Raw genomic sequence first — 20,895 nt, 5'->3', positions numbered from 1 at the left:
AGGACTGCCCCCACCGACCTTGCGAAAGGCCTTTCACTCTGTCCGCAGGCAAACGCATGCCTTTGTTTCGGGGGAGAGCAGGTGAACGTGCGGCCCTGAGTCACAGCTCGTCTATCACCACCGCTTGGAAAACAACTCCCAGACCCGCCGCCCTGGCAAGATCACAGGAGCAGCGTCCCGACACGGCAACAACAGGTCACTGTTCCCCAGCTGATCCAAAATGTAGAATCACAGAGAAATAGCCCTTGGCTAAAATAACGTGTGTCAGAGACGCTGACCCCAGAGATGAGATGAAAAAGGTTTTCTCCAGCAGATGCGTGGGTCTCGCTGCAAGAGGCCAGAGGCAGGAAGCCCACCTTTGAGGGGAACATGTGGGTGCTGCCATCTGGCTGTGTTCACGGCCGGGACACAAAGCCTTTATTTTCTCTGCAGACAGAGAGAGCAAAGCAGTGAGGGCTCAATAGTGACCTTTTTCCTCTTAAAAAAACAAAACAAAACAAAACTATATTTGTAATTGCAGTACAATGAACATAACATTTACCATCTGAACCATTTTTAAGTGGTCAGACAGTAGTGTGAAGTACGTTCACATTGTTAGCAATTCATCTCCCAAACTCTTTTCATCTTGCAAAACTAAACCCTTGCATTAAACTCCTTACTTCACTCTCTCCTCCATCTCCCCAGCCGCTGGTAACAACCATTCTCTTTTCTGTCTCTACGAATTTGACTTCTCTAGGTACACCATACAAGTGGAATCATACAGGATTTGCCATTTGTCACTGGTTTTTTTCATTTAGCATAATGTCTTCAAGGCTCCTCTGTGTTACTGTAGCATGTGTCAAAATTTCCTCCCTTTTTAAGGCTGCATAATATTCCATTATTCACATTCTGTTTATCCATTTATCTGTAAATAGACACTTAGAAACTGCTTTCCACCTCTTGGCTATTGTGAATAATGCTGCTATGAACACAGGTATACATATATCTCTTTGAGACCCTGCTTTCAATTCTTTTGGGCGTATACTCAGAACTGGAATTGCTTGATCATATGATTCTACTATTTTTCTTTTTTTTGAGGAGCCACCATACTTTCTCCCATAGCAGCCACACCATTTTATATTCCTATCAAAAGTGTTTAAGTTCCAATTTTTTTCTACATCCTCATGAACACTTGTGGTTTCTTCTCCTTTTTTTTTTAATGTGGCCATCCTATAGTATGAGATGATATCTTACTGTGGTTTTGATTTGAAGTTCCCTGATGATTAGTGATGTTGAACGTCTTTTCACGGCTTGTTAGCTATTTGTATAGCCTCTTTGGACAGTTTGATGGTGACTTTTAAAATTCACAAAGCACTGGTACAAGACATTAAGTATCCCCAATAAAGCCAAAGACACAAGTCTATCTAGGATGATACACACACACACAATTTAAATTAAAAAAAAAAAGTCAAAAAAATTTCCCACTTAGGCATCAGCAGGAAATCTAACCACTCGTGTGAGTCTATAAAGACTGAAGCCAGCATCTCTAACCAATGAGTTCTGAAGTGGTACCTAGCCCATTACCGATTACCTCTTTCCATGGGCAACTCTCCTGAACATCTAAAAGGCGGAAGAGCCACTGAGTGAGTGAGTTACCCATGAGTGAGTTACCCATGACACATGTGACTTGGAAGCTGGAACACCAGAACCCTACCTTTTGAAAGTTCAATGCCTGAGTCATCTTTTCTCAGTACATTTTAGTAGAAGCTAAAAGTGGCCAGAGAAGCTCCCAGCTGCCATTCCCACAACAAGCTGATGAGACGTGAGCCTTTGTGCTTGCTTACTTTCCTCAACACCAAGGTCTGGTGATGACCCATAGGTGAAGGTCTCCCAGCTACTCTTTGTCAGGCCCTTCTGATCAGAGGGCCGCGTGCCCAAAGACACGCACACACAGCACCACTCAAGCCCCCCAACCCATGGGCACAGAGCCACCACCGGGAGAGGGGCCCGCTGTGTCGGCCCCTCAACGATGCACAGAGATGGTGGGGCTTGGGAAGGAAGGGTTCAATGGTGCAGAACGGCTTGGGGGTGGAAGCTTATGCCCCTGCGGCAGACTGTAACCTCACCTTGTCTGACTCCTTCTAAAGTTACATAGCTTAGCTTAAAATTTCATGTCCTATTTCAAAACACACAGCCCCAGACCCTGTCCTCTCCAAGGCTTGATCTGCTAAAGTCTGCATCTTGAGCTCACAGAAGCATTTAATCAATACCTGTTGAATGAAAGCAGCTTCACATGTTAGAAGGCTGATTTGGGCAAAGATTATGAGCAGGAATCATCCTAACAGGAACTGGCTGAAAGACTGATGTATAAACCCATGAGGCCATGTCTCAAGAATGAACACAGTCCTGCCCAGAGAAAAGCCCCAAGGCAGATATGATGTGCATTGTGACATGTGGGTGGTGCTGACCAGCTGTTCAACATCCCCGGCCAATCACTCCTGCAGAAAGAAAACAGCCCTCAACTGTGCCTAGAAGAATTTATCTAATATTTACAAGGAATTTATTGACAGGGAATGGTAATCTCTGAGGAAAACTTTAGAACTGTCCCTGAGGAGTTTGGCAAATTGAACAGATATTTATCTGTTAAGTTTCAGCTGGGACTTTTGTCTGAAGGCAAGAGAATAAATAGGTCAGATTTTCTGCAACCCTGAGTCTCTGAAATCCTTTACTACAAGCATTTTATGGTATTCAAGTTAAAAAAATTTTTTAATTGATAGGAAGCAGGCTGACAATATCAAAATGACAGATTTCCTGTGAAATTTTTTTAAAAGGAAAAGAAATAGTTAAAAGGCCCCTGTAGATAAAAACATGCACACTACGTACATAACCTGCAGAAATACATATCATGTATACTAACATACCACAAGGCCCACAGCTGAGCAAGAGAAAATATAAGTGAAGTTACTTAGGAATAAATGAAATAGTGCTAAGGCTGCATATGCTACACAAATATCCTATGCTGTGTGTACATTTATTTCTACAATTATTTTTTTATAATTATCATAAAATATTGGGATTTTAAAAAATTGATCACAATCTCCTGAACCTGAAAAAAAAAGCCCTTGTATTTTGTTGCCTGCATTCCCTTCCAATCCCCAACCTTATGAATGTGCTATGTAGCTTTTTAAGCTAAAATCACAAATAAGAATGGAACTTTTTTTCATTTCTTTCCTTTTTAATTGACGTGTAATTGATTTACAATGTTATGTGAGTTTCAGGTGTATATCAAAGTACATGTGATTCATATATACATATACATGATTCACATATGATTCATATATATACAATTCATGTATATATACATGAATAGATACATGCATATATATATATATACATGATACACACATATTCTTTTTCAGATTCTTTTCCCTTATAGGTTATTACAAAATATTGAGTATAATTCCCTCTGCTATTCAGTACCTTGTTGATTATCTATTTTATATATAATAGTGCATATATATGAACCCCAAACTCCTAATTTAAACTAACTTTTTTAAAATTGCAATCCATTACCACCCCAGAAACGCCTAGCAATGTGGAGGAATTTCACAACTATGTCCATCAGAATCCCAGCAACCACTGTGACCTACTGAATCTCACAGTAAATCATCTTTTAGGAGGAAATTCAAGATTTACCTTTTCTTCATTTGCCTTGAGCTTGGTCTTGAACTTGATGTATCAGAAATACCAGCGTCTCCACTTTTACACGGTATAGAGTTTAGAGCAAAGGAAACGAAACTCATCCACCCCTGCTTTGCCTCCGACTGCCCAGATGGAGCGACCACAGGGAAGTCAAGGGCGACCCCAGCGGACCAGATGGTGCTGTGAGGAGGGCTGGGGGCTGACTGATGTAGCAAGCAGAACAGAGGCGTGGGGACTCTGCACAAAAGTCAGATTTATGGCTGGGCGAGGCAGTTAAGGGGAGCTCAAGTTCTCCCAACCATGAGATATCAACAAGGCTTCTCACATGATTTCAGAAAGATTTCTATAATGAAAGAGGAACCCCATCACTGGACAAGGCAAACATTTCAGATACTGATAAGAGCTGGAAAAATAAAAGATAAGGACGCACCATTAACCCTAACAATATCTACTTAGTTCCCTTTATTTAGGGGTGGGAGACTGTGAGGGCAGGGGGAGCTTCAATCATTAAGGAGACAAGCCTCAGAATCCCAGACTGGTTCGTGTCACAGAACTTGAGTTTAAGCCCTGCTTCCAGTTCTTAAACAGCATGTGAGTTTCAGGGTGAATTACTAGTGCTTTCTGCATCTCATTTTCCCCATCTGCAACTTAAGGATAAAAATAGCTGTCCTACCTACTTCTCCAGTTGAGAATCGAATGTAGAAATACATGTGAAACCACCAAAAAAAACTGTGAAATGCAAACAGTAATATACAGTACTATGATTAATTTTTAGTTATAAATTTAACTTGGTGCATTATAATATCAATATTATAACAGCCTGCTGTTTCAAACATTTTGTTAACTATTAATACATGATATATACGTATCTATATATACACACACACATACATAAACTTGGAATTTTTCAAGTTCCAGTCTTAGTATTTATCTGATTTTGATCAATTCCCCAATAGTTACAGAACATAAAACTAATTTGTCAGACGTGTCAAATGTCAAAAAAGACAATGACACAAGTCATGTACCTGTATTATTACATATTAGGAAATGTAAGAAAATAACCTAAGTGCTCACTGAACAATTGGCATTATGTTTACCCAGCTGATCTCAAACACTGTGATTTTGGCGCCCAGGGGACAGTTGGCAATCTAGAAGCACATCTTCGGTTGTCACATTGGGGCACTGGCATCTACTGGGCAGTGTTCAGAGATGCTGCTAAACATCTTACAATGCACAGGACACTTTCCACAACAAAGAATTAGTTGACTCCATACATCGTTGGTGCTGAGGTTGAGAAACCCTGCCTTAAAATTTTATTGCCTGTCTCATTAAGAACACTGAAGCTGAAGAACAAATATACCTAAACATCTAAAACCACAGCGCTGAAACTAAGGACCTAAACTTAGGTCCTTAAACAAACTCTGTCAATATGGCCCAAACTTGCTTCTGCCATCGTGGGTCCATGAGCTGCACTCTGAATGAACAGATAACAGGACCTGAAGGAACTCATTTCTAATCTTAAGAAAACTTAACCCCAATTTGTATGAAGACGCAGGCAAAAGGAACATCTTATCTCCAAAGGAATAGTGCTTGGGGAGAGGAATTCTTATAAAGTGGGCAGGATGCGGATGGCTCCTAAGGCCTCGAAAGCTAAGCATCCATTGTGGAGTCCCACTGGGTCTATTTCAATTCTACGGGACTCCTTCCAAATGCATATTAACAGATGAAAAGACAAGCCAATCTGCGGCAAGGGATGCCCTGGAATAGGACCTCAGAAGACAAGCATGGCTGGTATTCAGTAGAGGAAAAGCAATAAATTCCACAGAGACAATAGCCCAGCTTTTTGCACAGTTCATCACCTTAGTAAGCCAATTTATCACAAGCAGTGTCTCAGTGCTCACACCTGTTTTTATAAAAAAAAAAAAAGAAAAAATTAACATCTGCAGCATTGCTAACAGAAGTGTTTGTCCAAGGGTTCATGACCCATTGTTGGGTCATAAAATTTATGCAATGATTTGATACCAGTATTTTTAAATGAATAGGATGGAAATGGAGCAGGGGATATGAAAGAAAAGAAAAAAAAGAGGATTACATCCCAATAAAGGTAAAAATTGTCCTATGACACTAAATTTTTTTTGCATGCTTATATGTTTGCCTATGGGGTAGCAAAGAGTCGGACACGACTGAGCGACTGAACTAACTAATGTTTGCCTATACACTGGTTGTGAATTAAATTTACATCTCCTTGAGTAATGGTCCAAAAAAAAGCTCAAAAACAACGATTTATAAAACTGCCAAGTGGTAATTTCATCAGAATGACACATCCATTCTAGTAAGATCCAAAAGCAACCCAGGTCTAGAGAGTCTCGAAGCATCCAACAAATCATCACCCAAGGGAAACACTTCAGCCTGACAGAAGAAGATCAAAAGAGAAAAGGACTCTCCATCAAGGATGTGCCACATGTGAGGTCTTCACCTTTCTGCAGGCAACAAATTAAGGCAAACTTTCACTGGACATTCAAATCCTTCCTATGAAAGTTAAAAATGACCTCATTAAAAAAGTCAGATGAAGAACTGGGTTTGGAGGCTGTGTGGGATTCTGCTGGATGAAGAAAGAGAAGGATGATCCAAGGAATAGAAAAGGGCACATCCAAAGACACGGGCACGCCAGGGCCACCTACTGAATCCACAAGTGACCGAATCAACAAGTGGACCGAGTAGAGAAAGCCCCCAGCTTGTTCAGGAAAGGTGACGGGTAGCAGGGACTGGGCACAATGTCGGGGACAATGTTGAGAGAGATGAGGAGCAAGAGATGAGAGGAGGGGGTGGGATGAGAGTGAGGAGGCTGGGGGAGATCTTGCTGGTCACTGCCCATCACCTTCACCTTCACGCCCTCCCCCCACCCCGTCCCCAGCAGCATCACATGTGAGCTATCTCCTAGGGACACCTTGGGACACACCTCGGAAGGAGTCCCCAGCAAGCAATAGCTCAAAGATTCGTGTAGGAGGCAGCGTTGGCAAAAAAAAAGAAAATGTTCTTAGTGTTGATGGAAACTAGGGGAACTGAAGTAAAAGAAGAGTTCCACTCACCAGTTCAGCACGAATTTTTGCAGACATACCTATACATCCCCCCGTGCCCCCCATGTACTGGGTACTAGGGAGAAATAACAGCGACTTATGGTCTGAACCCTTCCCCAGAAGGCTTATTAGCTTGTGTAGGAAAGGGATGCAATAATTAATATGAAAACATTTGCAGAATCAATAAGCAAGTTCCCAGCAACGTTAATGGCATTGAGTTTCTGAGAGATGTGGTGAGCCCAACAGTCCCACAAATATTACTGGTATGTTTCTGGAATGTCAGTGAATTGAGAGGCCCAGCTACATCTAAGCCATCACAGAAACTGAAAATATTTCATGGTTTCTTTTTTTTTAATCACCTTTTCCATAAAAATTTACAGAACTAATATAGCCTAAAATAATATAGTCTACATATTATACAGACTATAATAATATAGTCTAAATAATCCATCTAAAGATAAACTTTTTTTCTTATTTTTCTTTCAGAAATTATCAAAATGCATCTCACACATTTCCACCCATGCTCTTTCTAGCCCGGTAGCATGGATATTTCTCGTTTTCTTTTTCAGTATCAAATGTTGAATTCTACTCTGCATTTTTCTCCCAAGTGTACAAGTCTCATCCAAAATTTAGCCAGCAGCCTGATCTCTATAGACCTGGTACTGCTTTGGTGACAGCCGGAAACAAAGATGCTCAAGGCTCAAAATGGTTAACACGACATTTAAATAACCCTCTCTTGGAATTTTTATGAATACGGGATTCAAAGTTGTTCGCATGACTTTTAAATAACCTCTCTGTTTTAACTGCAAGGAACATGAGCCATTCTACAACCAGAGAGTTCAGACATGGGCAGGCACCTCCCAAGATTCACACCAAGATGAAAACAGAAAAGCAGGCATCAGAATCAGGCTGTAAACACACAGCCTCTCGCTGACTCTGAGACTTATCTGTGCAGCACGTGCTTCTGTAAATCAGAAGCAGGCATCGTGCGCCTGAACCTCAGTGATGTTCTGTGACCAACATATACCTTGGTGATTGTACCAGGTTATTCTTGGCAAAGTATTTCTTCATTATACTACTGTTCCATTTAAGTTAAAAAAATGAACAGGCTTAAACCACACGGTTTTCCCCTCATTTAAACAGGGGCTTTTCTCACCCTCATAAATGTGTAACTATTTTACTTCCATCCGGCTCACAGCCTGAGTGAAGCACTCATTTCTGTAAGTCTGTATCTGAAAGCCACAATGTAAGTTGTTCTTGGGCCTGAAGGTAAAATTAAACCAATCACTGCTGAACTTTTCCATAAGACATGTATTATTCAAAACAAACCTGGTAAGATTTTAGCTAGTAACGTTACAGAAACTTTCAGGGGAGGGGAAAAAAAGGACTAGTATTAGCACTGATAGCTTACCTTTCATAATTTACAGGAATTGAGAACGTTTGTCACCTCAAGGAGATGGGTGGGCAGACAGAAGGGGAAGAATTTATATGTCCTAAGCTGCTGTATGCCAGGGTTCCCCAAGGCACAAGACCCCCAACAGCTGACATAACCATCCTTGATTTACAGGAAAGGGAGTGTTAACCTCCATGTGTTAATTAATTTGACCAAGATCCCTAAGGAGCAAAGGTAAGTATCCAAAGGTAGGAAATTCTGGATTTCTCTAATTTTTGTTGCTTCCCTGGTGGCTCAGATGGTAAAGAATCCGCCTGCAATGCTGGAGACCTGGGTTAGATCCCTGGGTAGGGAAGATCCCCTAGAGTGGGGCATGGCAACCCACTCTAGTATTCGTGCCTGGAGAATTCCATGGACAGAGGAGCCTGGGGGACTACAGTCCATGGGGTCACACATATATATTATACCAATATAATTTTAAATTTTTCTGTACTTTTAAAATCTGAAAATATTCTATATCTTTCAATACTTACTTATTATTGATTTAGCTGTGCCAGCTCTTAGTTGCAATGTGTAGGATCAAACCCAGGCCCCCTGCCTTGGGGGCATGGAGTCTGAACCACTGGACAACCAGGGAAGTCCCTCCTTACCTTTTTTTAAAACGTCCAACTTAACTTTTAGGCTCCTCTTATAAGAAGAAGGGCTGTGACTCATGTCCCTTTCATAAATACCTGTCCCTATGGGTACCCCTTCTCCAGGCAGCAAAGGCTTCTGCAGTTGGGGACCAGGACACAAGAATGAAATGAAGAACTGAAATGCCAAGTTAACTAAGGAGCTAGAAGGTTCAAATGTACTTATTCTGTGCTACAGCCTAACAAGAACACTTCACAAATGAGAATTTTGTTTTCTTGATAGTGTAAGCTGCATGGTCATTGTTTTAAATATCAATCATACCTTAGAATATACCTCCTGAAGGCTGTGGGGGTGGGATATGACAGCCCAGACAATGTATGTGTGTTGGCTGGGTGGCGGGGTTGAGGGAATGGTACGTAGAATAATCAAGGGGGAATCTTCCTGACGTTTCCATTTCATCCAATGTTAAGTAATTTAAACATTGCTGCCATATAAACATAGATCATGAAGTAAAATATGAAATTTACATTTTGAGATAAAATATAGGGGCTCCATGATATTTAGCATACAGGTGCTTTAGTTACATCATCAGGTATCTTAAGTAGGAAACATTTCCACTAAATAATGTGATCAATGTTTCCTGAGCACCTAGTCTATGCTAGAATTGTTCTACGCCCTGGAATATAGCAATAAATACACCTCCTCCCCGAAAAAATCCCTTTTATGGAGCTTATATTATAGTGGGGAGACTAAACAATAAACTATGACAGTAAATAAATTAGAAGGTGAGTAAGTGCACGCTCAGACACTCAGTTCAATTCAGTCGCTCAGTCGTGTCCAACTCTTTGTGGCCCCATGGACTCTAGCCCGCCAGGTTCCCCTATCCGTGGGAGTCTCCAGGCAAGAACACTGGAGTGGGTTGTCATTTCCTCCTTCAGGGCAAAAAAATAAAGGGTGATGGAGGAACCAGGTAACATGGGGGGAGGGGAGCTATAGGTTCAGAAAGGGGAGCAGAAAAGACCTCCTGACTGTGACATTTAAGCAAGGACTTGCAGGAGAGGGAGACTGCAGATTCTGGGGAAAGAAAGAACACTGGAAACAGAAAACATAGGTACAAATGCCCAGAGTGGAGGACACGCAGCAGGCGGGCATGGCCGGAGGACGGGTCAGAGAGGGGACAAGGAGCCACAGGGCCCAGCCCTAAGGGACACTGTAAGGACTCCGGCTTTCCCACTGAGGTGGAGGGCTGTGAATAGAGGTGCCTCCTCATGGGGTATATTTCAAGAGGCTGATCTGGACGCGGGCAGCAAGGGGGAAGCTGGGCCTGTCGGGCTGGGAGGGTCTTGCCGGTGAGAGGTGATGGGGGTCAGACTCCGGTGGGGAGTCTGGAGACAGGTGAAAGGAGAGCCAGTGGGAGGCCCAGGTGGATGGGAGAGGGCGGTATGGTCAGAAACACCACCACGAACTGATCTTCAGTCTAAGCTCCCGGGAGAATGGGGAAGGCAGAGCACAGTGGGGTTAGGAGGGAGACGAGGAGGTGGGTTCTGCGTGTCTCAGGTAGGAGATGCCCACTGGATATTAAAGTGCCAATGCTGAGTGGACACTGGGCTTTAGGAGCCCAGAGTTCCAGGAACAGATGGGCCTGGGTACAAACCTGTGATAAACACACAGTGGATGAGCTCCCTGAGGGAATAAGTAAACCAAGGGAAGAGAAGAAGCCAAAGAGGCCCAGGACCAAAAGGCCAAGAAATTGGAAGCAACAGGAGGAGCAGTCAGTGAATCCAATTAAGAGGAAACCAAGGAGAAGCTGGGACGAATTGAGAGAGAAGCATGGAAACACACATGACCATGTGTAAGACAGATAGCCAGTGGGAATTTGTTGCACAACTCAGGGAACTCAAACCAGGGCTCTGGGACAACCTAGACGAGTGGGATGGGGTGGGAGATGGGAGCGAGGCTCCAGAGAGAGGGGACATACGTATGCCCATGGCTGATTCATGTTGATACGTGGCAGAAACCAGCCCAATACTGTAAAGCAATTGTTCACCAATAAAAAATTAAAAAAAAAAAAAGAGGAAACCAAGAAAATATGTTGCCCACAAAGCCCCATTGAAAAAAGGCTTTTCAGGGAAGAGAATGTGAGCATTTGATGGTTCATGTAATAAGGACTGAGAACCAAGCCATTCTGAAGTTAGCAATGTGGAGGCTCTCAGTGAACCTGACCTAAGCAGGTCCAGGTGGAGAAAGCTGGGTTGACATGAATCTGAAGATGAGGTCCATGAAATTAAAGATGGTGAATAGAGACAATTTGGCCAGGAGTTCTGCCATGAAGAACAGAGAATCCCATGCTTGCTAGGAATCCAAAAAGAGCATGGGTGGGTGGGTAGGTGGGTGTGCGTGTCTGTCTGTCTTCAGGAGAAATCCCAGCACATGAATGGGGGTGACTGCAGAGAATCAGCTGTGGCAGGAGAGAGGGGAGACCTGCACGGTCCTTCATCAGCCAAAGGGGAAGGAGGCTTCCTCCCAGGACTGCTCAGGCACCAGAAGGGGAATGGACCCTGGAGCCATGACCCTCCACTATTAGAGAGACTTCAGGAGAGCATCTGAGAACCACTGATAATACACACGTGAGGTAAGGCACCAGGACAAAAGGGCATCAACTCTGGTGAGGAACTCTGATGATTTATCGTGAAGGTTTTCACCAGGTTGCAGTTACTGCTGAGTTTGGGGGTTTGCTGTTTTGCACTTAACTTTTGATCCATTTGTGATCATCCTATCAACCGTCAACAGAATATATATGCAGATACACGTATGTGACAGTGTGTGTGTGTGTGTTCCATGAACGTGTGTCTGCTTCCATGGAGTTCTTTACTCGCTATGACCTCTTGATATCATGGGTTTTCCTGGCTTATGACTGTCCTGTGAACAATGCTTCCTTTCACTTGTCACTCCACCTTCCACAAGTGGCCACAGATGACTTGAAAATAAGTCTATCCACTCAGTTTCTTTTCAGTGGCTCGAATGATACGGATTTTTAGCTTTTGTCCTTCCCTGCCCCTACACTCCACACATCTCTTGAGCTCTTTACATCTCAGCAATCCTACTCTAACAATTCTGCAATGAGAGATGTGTCATGGTCAAGTACAAAAACAGGATGGGGACCATTATCACTTTCCAGTGTTGTCCTAAAGATACCCAGGATTTCTAAACCTATCTTTAAGGTTTAGGAACGCCCTGGACCGACTTCTTCCTGACACTATCTGCAGCACTTACCACATCCCTTTCCTAGAACAAAATGATAACCTAGTCTATCACTTCACATGTAAAGTTTATTTTTCCGAAACAGCCTTACATTACCTTGGCACCAAAGCTAGAGTCCATCTGCTGTCTTCTGTTCCCTCCAAGAGCCTCTCTTGTCAAGCACAGAACTAAGGAAAACAGCAATCTTATACCAGAATGGGATCATGGAAAAAAACATCTTTATCTAAGGCCAAAACAGGAACAGACTGACAGGTAAAGTCTAGCCAAAGCTGCCTTATCACATAGGTTAATACATGGGCACCAAAAACTCTCTCTGGCAATAGTTAATGGGAATGATGACCATTGACTGAGTGTATGGCTTTGAACTTTATTAGGATCCAAGAAAAACAAGTCTTTGTCTTGTCTCTGACTATAGCTTTAAGCTTGTCCGGTTTGGTAAGTAGGTAAGTAAATAGATCTGTAAGTCAAAGAGAGACAGGAAGAGAGTGAAGGGGGAAAACAGATGGATATGTGTACATGTACATACATATATGTATACATGTCTCTATCAATTTATAAAGATATATCAAGATGAGCTATGGATGTGTGTGCTGCATGCTCAGTCATGTCTGACTCTTTTGCGACTCCGTGGACTGTAGTCTGCTGGGCTCCTCCGTCCACAGGGTTTTTCAGGCAAGAATACTGGAGTGGATTGCCATTTCCTCCTCCAGGGGATTTTCCCAACCCAAGGACTGAATCGTCGTCTCTTGCACCTCTTGCATTGGCAGGTGGATTCTTTACCACCACACCACTAGGATGAGCCAAAGTATTCCCAATTAAATAAGCAGGTAGTATAAAGATCAACAAGACAACTGGTATCGCATCTCAGCTCAGCAACTAACCGTCTCAGTAACTCTGGACAAGCCATTTCAGTTCTGTAGGTTTTCAGCTTTCCCATTTGAAAAACTGCCTAAGGTCCTTTTCAGTCCCACAGTACCAGAGACTATAAATAGCTAACAATAGAGTCTGAGATATAGTCCTTGAGACACTGACATTAACACCTCCTAGCATTTGGGAGTCCATCTAACATGGAACTGAATAATCAAAAGACACTCAACATGCCATCACTAAACCCAAACTCTATAAATACAATGTTTAGTACCTTTCAAGAGTCAAAATCCAGGTGTATCAATAGTCAAAAATTCAGGTTTATCTACTTTATTATTTATTTTCCCTGTCTCTTATATTATTGCTGTTCCTTTGATTCCATACCTTTATCCTTTTTTTTTTTTTTAAGTCTTTCTAGTAAAGCCATTTTTACCTTGGCCTTTATTTAAGGTACACAGTTGCAAAGGGCAAACACAAATTATCACTAAAAATGAAAAAATACAACCAGGACATTTCAGGTAGTACAGTGAATAAGAATCCACTTGCCAATGGAGGGGACACGGATTTGATCCCTGGTCCAGGAAGATTCCACATGTCTCGAGCAACTAAGACCGTATACCACAGCTACCGAGCTTGTGCTCGGCAACAAGAGGGGTCACCAAAATGAGAAGCCCACGCACCATGGTGAAGAGTAGTCCCCGCTCGCCGCAACTAGAGAATACCCACACCCAGCAACAAGGACCCAGAGCAACCAATAAATAAATTTTCAAGGGATTAATAGAAATTTTTTTCCAATTTAATGTGTTCAAAAAGATCTTGTTCTGAATGTTCCGTCAAAAGAAAATGCTTTTTCTTTAATCTCACAGTTGAGTTAAGGAATCTCAGCTCAGATTCATTTGTTTTCCCTACGTAAATTAATCTTACAAAGTGGGCTAAAGCTGGAGGCACACAGACATGGAAAAGTGCCCCACCAGGTATTGAAGGAGCGTGAGTTCCTCTCTGTGTTGTTCCCACATCCATTCAATAGCTGTTGAAGGGAGAGGCTGTAGGGACCCTGCACCAACTTCAGATTTCTGGGAAAGGGCAGCATGGCTCTTCTCAAACACAATCTTGGACCACCAAGACAGCATCATCCATTCTACTTAGTGGTTAAGTGAAGGACCACTTCGGAAGGATAATCTCTTGGCAAGGAGCCCAGCCCTTATCTTGCACTTCCAAGCCTTCCAGACCAGGCCTGGGGTAAGAAGGCTTTGCGAGTCACTCCCTCTGCACTAAAAGTTCCGAAAGGAAGGTGTTATCTGCTTGCCTTCCGAACACCAGGTCGGTCTGGATTAGAGTCAGAAGGCTCTGCAACAGACTTCAGCTTCTGTCTGCAAGCTCTGGTGAAAATCAAGGGGCTGACAAGTGTTAACGTGACTGCACAAGAAGGTAGCTGGGGCTTCCCCCTTCCCTGCTCTGAATGGTTGCCAGCCCGGTCAAAGCTTCACTTTCTACACGCAAAGGGAGCGTAATAAATAAAACCTTTATTACTACGTCTCTACCAACATCCCTATTAATTCTAACCTACCTGGGCAACACTCACATTCCTCCAGCCCCAGAACACTTCTCTATAAAGGAAGGCACCCACTGAAGAGGCCCACACATTGCCCGCCCTGAAATAACTCAGAGTCTCACTCTACTGAAAGTATAAAACTTCAGAATTCCCGAGGGTGATAGATGGAGGGCCACAGTGAAAGGCTGCAAACGTGTTAGGGAAAACTCCAGTAGCTGTTCTGTAGCACACTGACTTTTCAGAAATTCTATAAATAACCTTCCAAGTTTACAGTGACTTCAATAAAGCTTCCTATTTCTGTCTCTCCACCTACCAATTTTCTGAGAATTACACGCTTGGCCAAATTAACGTAAAGCTGAGAGAAGGACTCTGCCGAATCCATCCCTCTAGCCCTGCTGATAAATTCAGGGCTCAGACAAATGCCCAATGAATGAGCCACCTCGGAGGGATGATGACATGAATCAGTCTTCTACTTACAATTAGGTTCCCCTCCCAACACACACACACACAGATTACAAGGGATTCTATTTCTTTTTCAGAAAGTTTGAGGAAACTTAAGGATAAACATGAATAAAGAGTGAACGTCCAATTACAAGTTCAAAAAGAAATTCTTCAATGAAAGAGCTTACTCAGCTCCAAAGTAAACCCTGATAAAGTTATGTAATAACCAGGAAACTGTAAAATATAATCTCTGATCACACTTTCATTTCTTTCCAGGCCCTGAAAGAAGTAACTGGTAAAGATAAGGTCATGGCCATTAATGCTTTAACATGACCAGACTGAGAAATGGAACTTCCTTGACGTATCAGAAAAAAGAAATCCCCACAGCATATACCCATGCACTTTGGGAGAGTTCATTAGTAAAACAGGATGGGGAAATTGCCATCAATCACCAATAGGTCTATGAAAGCATCCCCCCACTCCAGCCTGAAAGGGCCCATTCCCTTGTGCTCACCAAACGTGGGCTGCCCAAGTACAAAACCATGTGAAACACAAGTCAGCACCCAGTGAAATAAAAAGGAATATTTCGAGAAACGCCGATCTCACACACAAAATGAAGCCTCAACTGCAAAAGCGGGGAAATGAACGTTTATCGCCTTACCTTTGCCAGAACTCTGGATGTAACCAGTGCTTCTCAGGCTCTTTTAATTAGGGTCTCTCTATACATCCGCGGACTCCCTCTTCTTTCTGCCCACGGTAGGACAGGAAACAACGTTCTAACACTTCAAATGCTTGGCTGTTAAGAGCTAAAAACAGATCCTGTGCAATGCTGGATATATTTTTGTCTGCTAGCTACACACCCTCATCATGTTCAATTTTTTCCATTGGTGGAAGAGTATGATGCAGGCTTACCCAGAAAGTGGTTTTCCATGGACTGCCGGCAGCGATTAGCCAGGACAGCCTGCCATCAGGCCTGGAGCCGCCGGGCTCGCCCATGACTGCGCTGCTGTGGGCCCTGCATTCCAGAATTACCACCAAAGTTCCATAGGAACGCAGCTCCCCAGTTTGCTGAATAAAGGTTTACTCACTCGAAGGGTGCCTCAGCTGCTTTTTTAAGCCCCTTGGCAGGAAGAATACACACCTACCATCCTGGTGTTTGAGCGGTAGTAAACATTCTGTCTCCAAAACCACAGCTGGAATGTCGGCCATAAAAACCCTGCCTCAAGAGCAGCCCTTCCAAATCATTTTGTGATTTGCAAAATAGAGGGTGTGCACTCTTTGTGCCTTGCTGGAGTTATTTCCTTTTCCAGTGAGCTGAAAACTACAGAGCCTTACACTGGAAGTCCCTGTTATTCCAAAAGGTGGCTATTTTCTCCAAAAGATGCATTTAATTGCCCTTAAAAAAAAAAAAAGTGATAAACCAGAGGTTCACAGGTTTTGAAGTCTTGCAGTAGCTTTTGAAAAAAGACCCCCCATTTCAAGTATTCCCAAAAGATAAGGTGAGGTATTGGGGAGGGGATGCTGAATGAGAGAACAGGATTCCATCTCTGCAGTAAGATTTTCCATTTTAAGTTTCAATTTTTGAAATTATAGTCCATAGAAGAAAACAGTTTAAGCAGAGGTTTCCAAGTTATTCTGGACAAACACATGACAACAGTTTTTTTCAGAAAGCACTTCTCATAAAAAATGTGAATGGACTTCACCGGTGACCCAGCGGCTAAGACTATACCATCCCAAAGCAAGGGGCCCAGGTTCGATCCTCGATTGGGCAACCAGATCCTGCAAGTCGCATATAAGATTCTACATGTCACAACCAAAGATCAAATATCCTGTGTGCCACAAATAAGACCCAGTACAGCCAAATTAATACTTCTTAAAAAGCAAAAAACAAATTTTTAAAGACCTGTTTAAAAAAAAATGAATGGATCCATACATGCAACAGACAAGATTCTTAAGTAATACTAAAGACAAGATTCTACTTTAGACACATAAGCTTTTAATTTCTTATCTTGCATAAGAAAATGAGTATTTATGTACACATACATACATCAACACACTCAGGTACACACTCACACACATGCAAACTGAATTTTGTTTCCATACAGTTTCCATGTAGTTAATGCATGTTTGAAGATATACTTTCTAATCTTAGTTGACACATAAGAGCCATCACAAAACGTCATTAGCCCAATAGTTATAAAAAGCCATCTAACCTCCACAAAAATTGACATTAGTAAACACAGAACCAAGGAATTTTTAGTGCTGGTGGAGAAAGAAGAATAAAAAATTCCCATCCCCAGAGGCTTCAGGTGACTTGCTTCAGGCCACACCACTGCAGAGCCAAGACCTGCCACCCAAGTAACCACAAGCCCTGGGACGAAGTCAGAAGGTTGCCACGGAAGCCACGTCACACAACAGAAAACATGGGAATTCCCAAAATGTTCATTTGACCTGTGTCTGTATTTTAAAAAAAAAGTCTAAGTAAATACAAAAGAAGAAAGGGTGCAATTTAAGTCACTGAGCTCCTGTTCCTTTAGCTCTAGCACCATCATTTCTGTTACCCAAAAAATAAAGTATCAGCCAACAGAAAACAAGCATGTTTCTTTCAAACAACCCTGAGTCAGAACAACTACTCCTTGATACAAAGGAGAGAAAGGGAATTATATCAGAACGAATATGTTTCTGAGGGTGGAAAACGTATCAGAAGAACAATTAATTGCAAGGAAATATTTTTGTACCCCTGTTATTAAGACAATTCTGACCTTTTGATATGTTGTATACACATAGATCACTCTAAGTCAGAACTGTCCAAAGACTGACTTATCTTCAACATTCCTCAGACACTTCCAATGGGTTTGCATTGTCTGATTCCATTCTTTATCACTGAGGTCACCCAAGTAACTTTAGTTCTATGAATTTAGAGTCACTTGGGGTTTCAAACTATGTTAGATTTTTCAAGGTCTTTAGACTTTGTCCAACTACAGCAAAATACTCTCAGCTTAGTACTTCATCCTAAAATTACAAAACCCAGCATATTTCCACACCATGAAACCTAGACTTTATCTTTCTAATGCTTCATTCTGACATAATAATATAACAGGATACATGCATTAATAGTCATCTAAAACTGAATTCCTTGGCAAAGATCTGAGCACTATGTAAATTACTAAAGAAATAGTCTGTCCTCAAACACATACTGCAAAATGACACATGTAAAAGCAAATATAGCAAAATGTTAACAATTACAGAGTAGAATTCAAGTTATGGGTCTATTAAGTTCAGTCTCTCAGTCATGTCCAACTCTTTGCAATCCCATGAACTGCAGCACACCAGGCTTCCCTGTCCATCACCAACTCCCAGAGCTTGCTGAAACTCATGTCCATTGAATTGGTGATACCATCCAACCATCTCATCCTCTGTCATCCCTTTCTCTTCCTGCCTTTAATCCTTCCCAGCATCAGGGTCTTTTCCAGTGAGTCAGTCTTCACATCAGGTGGCCAAAGTATTGGAGCTTCAGCTTCAGCATCAGTCCTTCCAATGAATATTCAGGACCATTTCCTTTAGGATGGACTGGTTGGATCTCCTTGTAGTCCACAGGACTCTCAAGAGTCTTCTCCAACACTACAGTTCAAAAGCATCAATTTTTCAGTGCTCAGCTTTTTTTATGGTACAACTCTCACATCCATAGATGACTACTGGAAAAACCATAGGTTTGACTAGACGGACATTTGTCAGCAAAGTAACGTCTCATGTCTCTGCTTTTTAATATGCTGTCTAGGTCTACTATTCACTATACAATTCTTTGAACTTTTCTGTATTTTCACAGATATTCTTAATAAACGGTTAGAAGGAAGTGACACAAACACACTCACAAAGTAGAAAAATGGTTGCCAGGATGGAGGAGGGAGAAATAGAAGAGGTTGGTAAAAGGGAACAAATTTTCAGCTAATAAGAAATGTTTAATAAACATAAAATGTAGTGGAAATATCTCAGATTTCACAAGGGACATGAGTTAAAAACTCATCTCCTAGTGACTTAGAAGCCTTCTAAAGACCCTGATGCTAGGAAAGATTGAAGGCAGGAGGAGAAGGGGACAACAGAGGATGAGATGATTGGATGGCATCACCAACTCGATGGGCATAAGCCTAAGCAAGCTCCGGAAGTTGGTGATGGACAGGGAAGCCTGGCATGCTGCAGTCCATGGGGTCGCAAAGATTTGAACACTACTGAGTGACTGAACTGAACTGAAATCCCATTACCCTCACCATAAAATGGGGTGGATAATAATGTCTATCTAGAATAAAAATATAAAAAGATATAAGTAGTTAATCTATAAGTAGTTACAGAAAAACTGACATTAAGAATACAATTTTAAAAGGAGTATGTTGGGGCAATCCAGGAGAGAGGGGATACATGAAAACATATGACTGATTCACTTTGTTCTGTGACAGAAATTAACACAACATTGTATCTATACCCCCAATAAGTTAAAATAATAATAACAACAATAAAAGAAAGTCAGGAACAAAAAAAAGGAATATGAACTCTCAGAAATAACCTCTCCATTTAAAAATCAAGAAACTCAATTTCTACCGTATTCTTCACTTCTGACATCAGACACACAATGATACAGAAAGAATATCCCATCAAGCATCATTTTTTATTAATAATCTACAGTCAAGTCTAAGGGCTTCATCTGGTTAAAAAAAAAAAAAAACATACACATACACACATACTGCCTTCCCAGGAGGTGCAGTTGATAAAGAATCTGCCTGCCAATGCAGGAGACTTAAGAGATGCAGGCTTATGGCAACCCACTCCAGTATTCTTGACTGGAAAGTTCAATGGACAGAGGAGCCTGGTGGGCTACAGTCCATAGGGTCACAAAGAGTCAGACACAATTATGCACACATGTGTATACACACACACACATATAATAGTAATAATAAAGACTAAAAACATAAATTACTTTTATCCAAACAGGATCTCAAAAGATAGAATAATCTCTCACAAATATAAACATCCACCTTTGAGGAAATAACACAAATGAGGAAAACCTCCACAATACTCTAAGGGGCTATAAGAGCTTTTAGTCCGCTGCTTCGTCATAATAGAAATGCAATATTTCAAATAACATGGACTGAAAAGATATGGAATTGAGCAATGCCTTTGCAAAAATGTCCTAGATGAAGCCCATGCCAGAAGAAAAGGAAACATGCAAAATATTCATGTGAAAACCCTAAAATCCAAATAAATATCACCTGAGGTGGTCTTCCTCCCCATCTCACCAAAAGGCAAAAATCCTAACAAGTCTGTTTCTAAAACCAAATGCAACTGAATTAGCCCAGAGATGAGTGAACGTGTATGGGGCTGGCCTTCATATCCAAACTCCCACAGTTTGAAAGTTTCACCTCCCACGTGTGACCCTGGAAACCCACACGACTGACACGTGGAATTCCTCTGCCACCCAGGCATTGTTCCCAGGGGCCAGCAAACAGCGCAGGCCCCAGACATTAGGGTCCCTCTTTCTTGACCTCAGACCCTGTGGTGTGACATTAGATCAATCACTTTTCAGCTTCTCAGTCTGTGAAAGGGAGATAATACTACCTACCTCACAGTCCTTCCTAAAGGAGTTCGGTCCTGGGTGTTCCTTGGAAGGACTGATGCTGAGGCTGAAATTCCAATACTTTGGCCACCTCATGTGAAGAGTTGACTCATTGGAAAAGACCCTGATGCTGGGAGGGATTGGGGGCAGGAAGAGAAGGGGACGACAGAGGATGAGATGGCTGGATGGCATCACCGACTCGATGGACATGAGTTTGGGTAAACTCCAGGAGTTGGTGATAGACAGGGAGGCCTGGCGTGCTGCAATTCATAGGGACGCAGAGAGTCGGACATGACTGAGCAACTGAACTGAACCGACCTGACCTCACAGGGCTGTTGTCAGGATTAAGTAAAATAATACATGCAGATTGTGTAACACAAGGCCT

At 42.1% G+C, this 20,895-nt stretch overlaps 1 protein-coding gene across 7 annotated transcripts in view; it reads right to left on the bottom strand.

The window, feature by feature from the left end:
• The window catches only part of TIAM2 (TIAM Rac1 associated GEF 2), a 237,449-nt gene that overhangs the window by 117,398 nt on the left and 99,156 nt on the right, over nucleotides 1–20,895 (bottom strand). The window contains exon 1 of one of the 7 annotated variants that reach the window (XM_043457338.1): nucleotides 15,567–15,843. The exons of the other annotated variants lie outside the window; for them this stretch is intronic. The gene's annotated coding sequence lies outside the window, so the exon portion shown is untranslated. Of the gene's footprint in view, nucleotides 1–15,566; nucleotides 15,844–20,895 lie in introns of those variants that run through there. 7 annotated transcript variants of the gene reach the window in all.

Source organism: Cervus canadensis, chromosome 33 (genome assembly GCF_019320065.1).
Source record: "Cervus canadensis isolate Bull #8, Minnesota chromosome 33, ASM1932006v1, whole genome shotgun sequence".
In the NCBI taxonomy this organism is placed as follows: Eukaryota; Metazoa; Chordata; class Mammalia; order Artiodactyla; family Cervidae; genus Cervus; species Cervus canadensis.
Note: the sequence above shows the minus strand (reverse complement) of the source record. Positions and strands in the feature narration are given on the sequence as shown.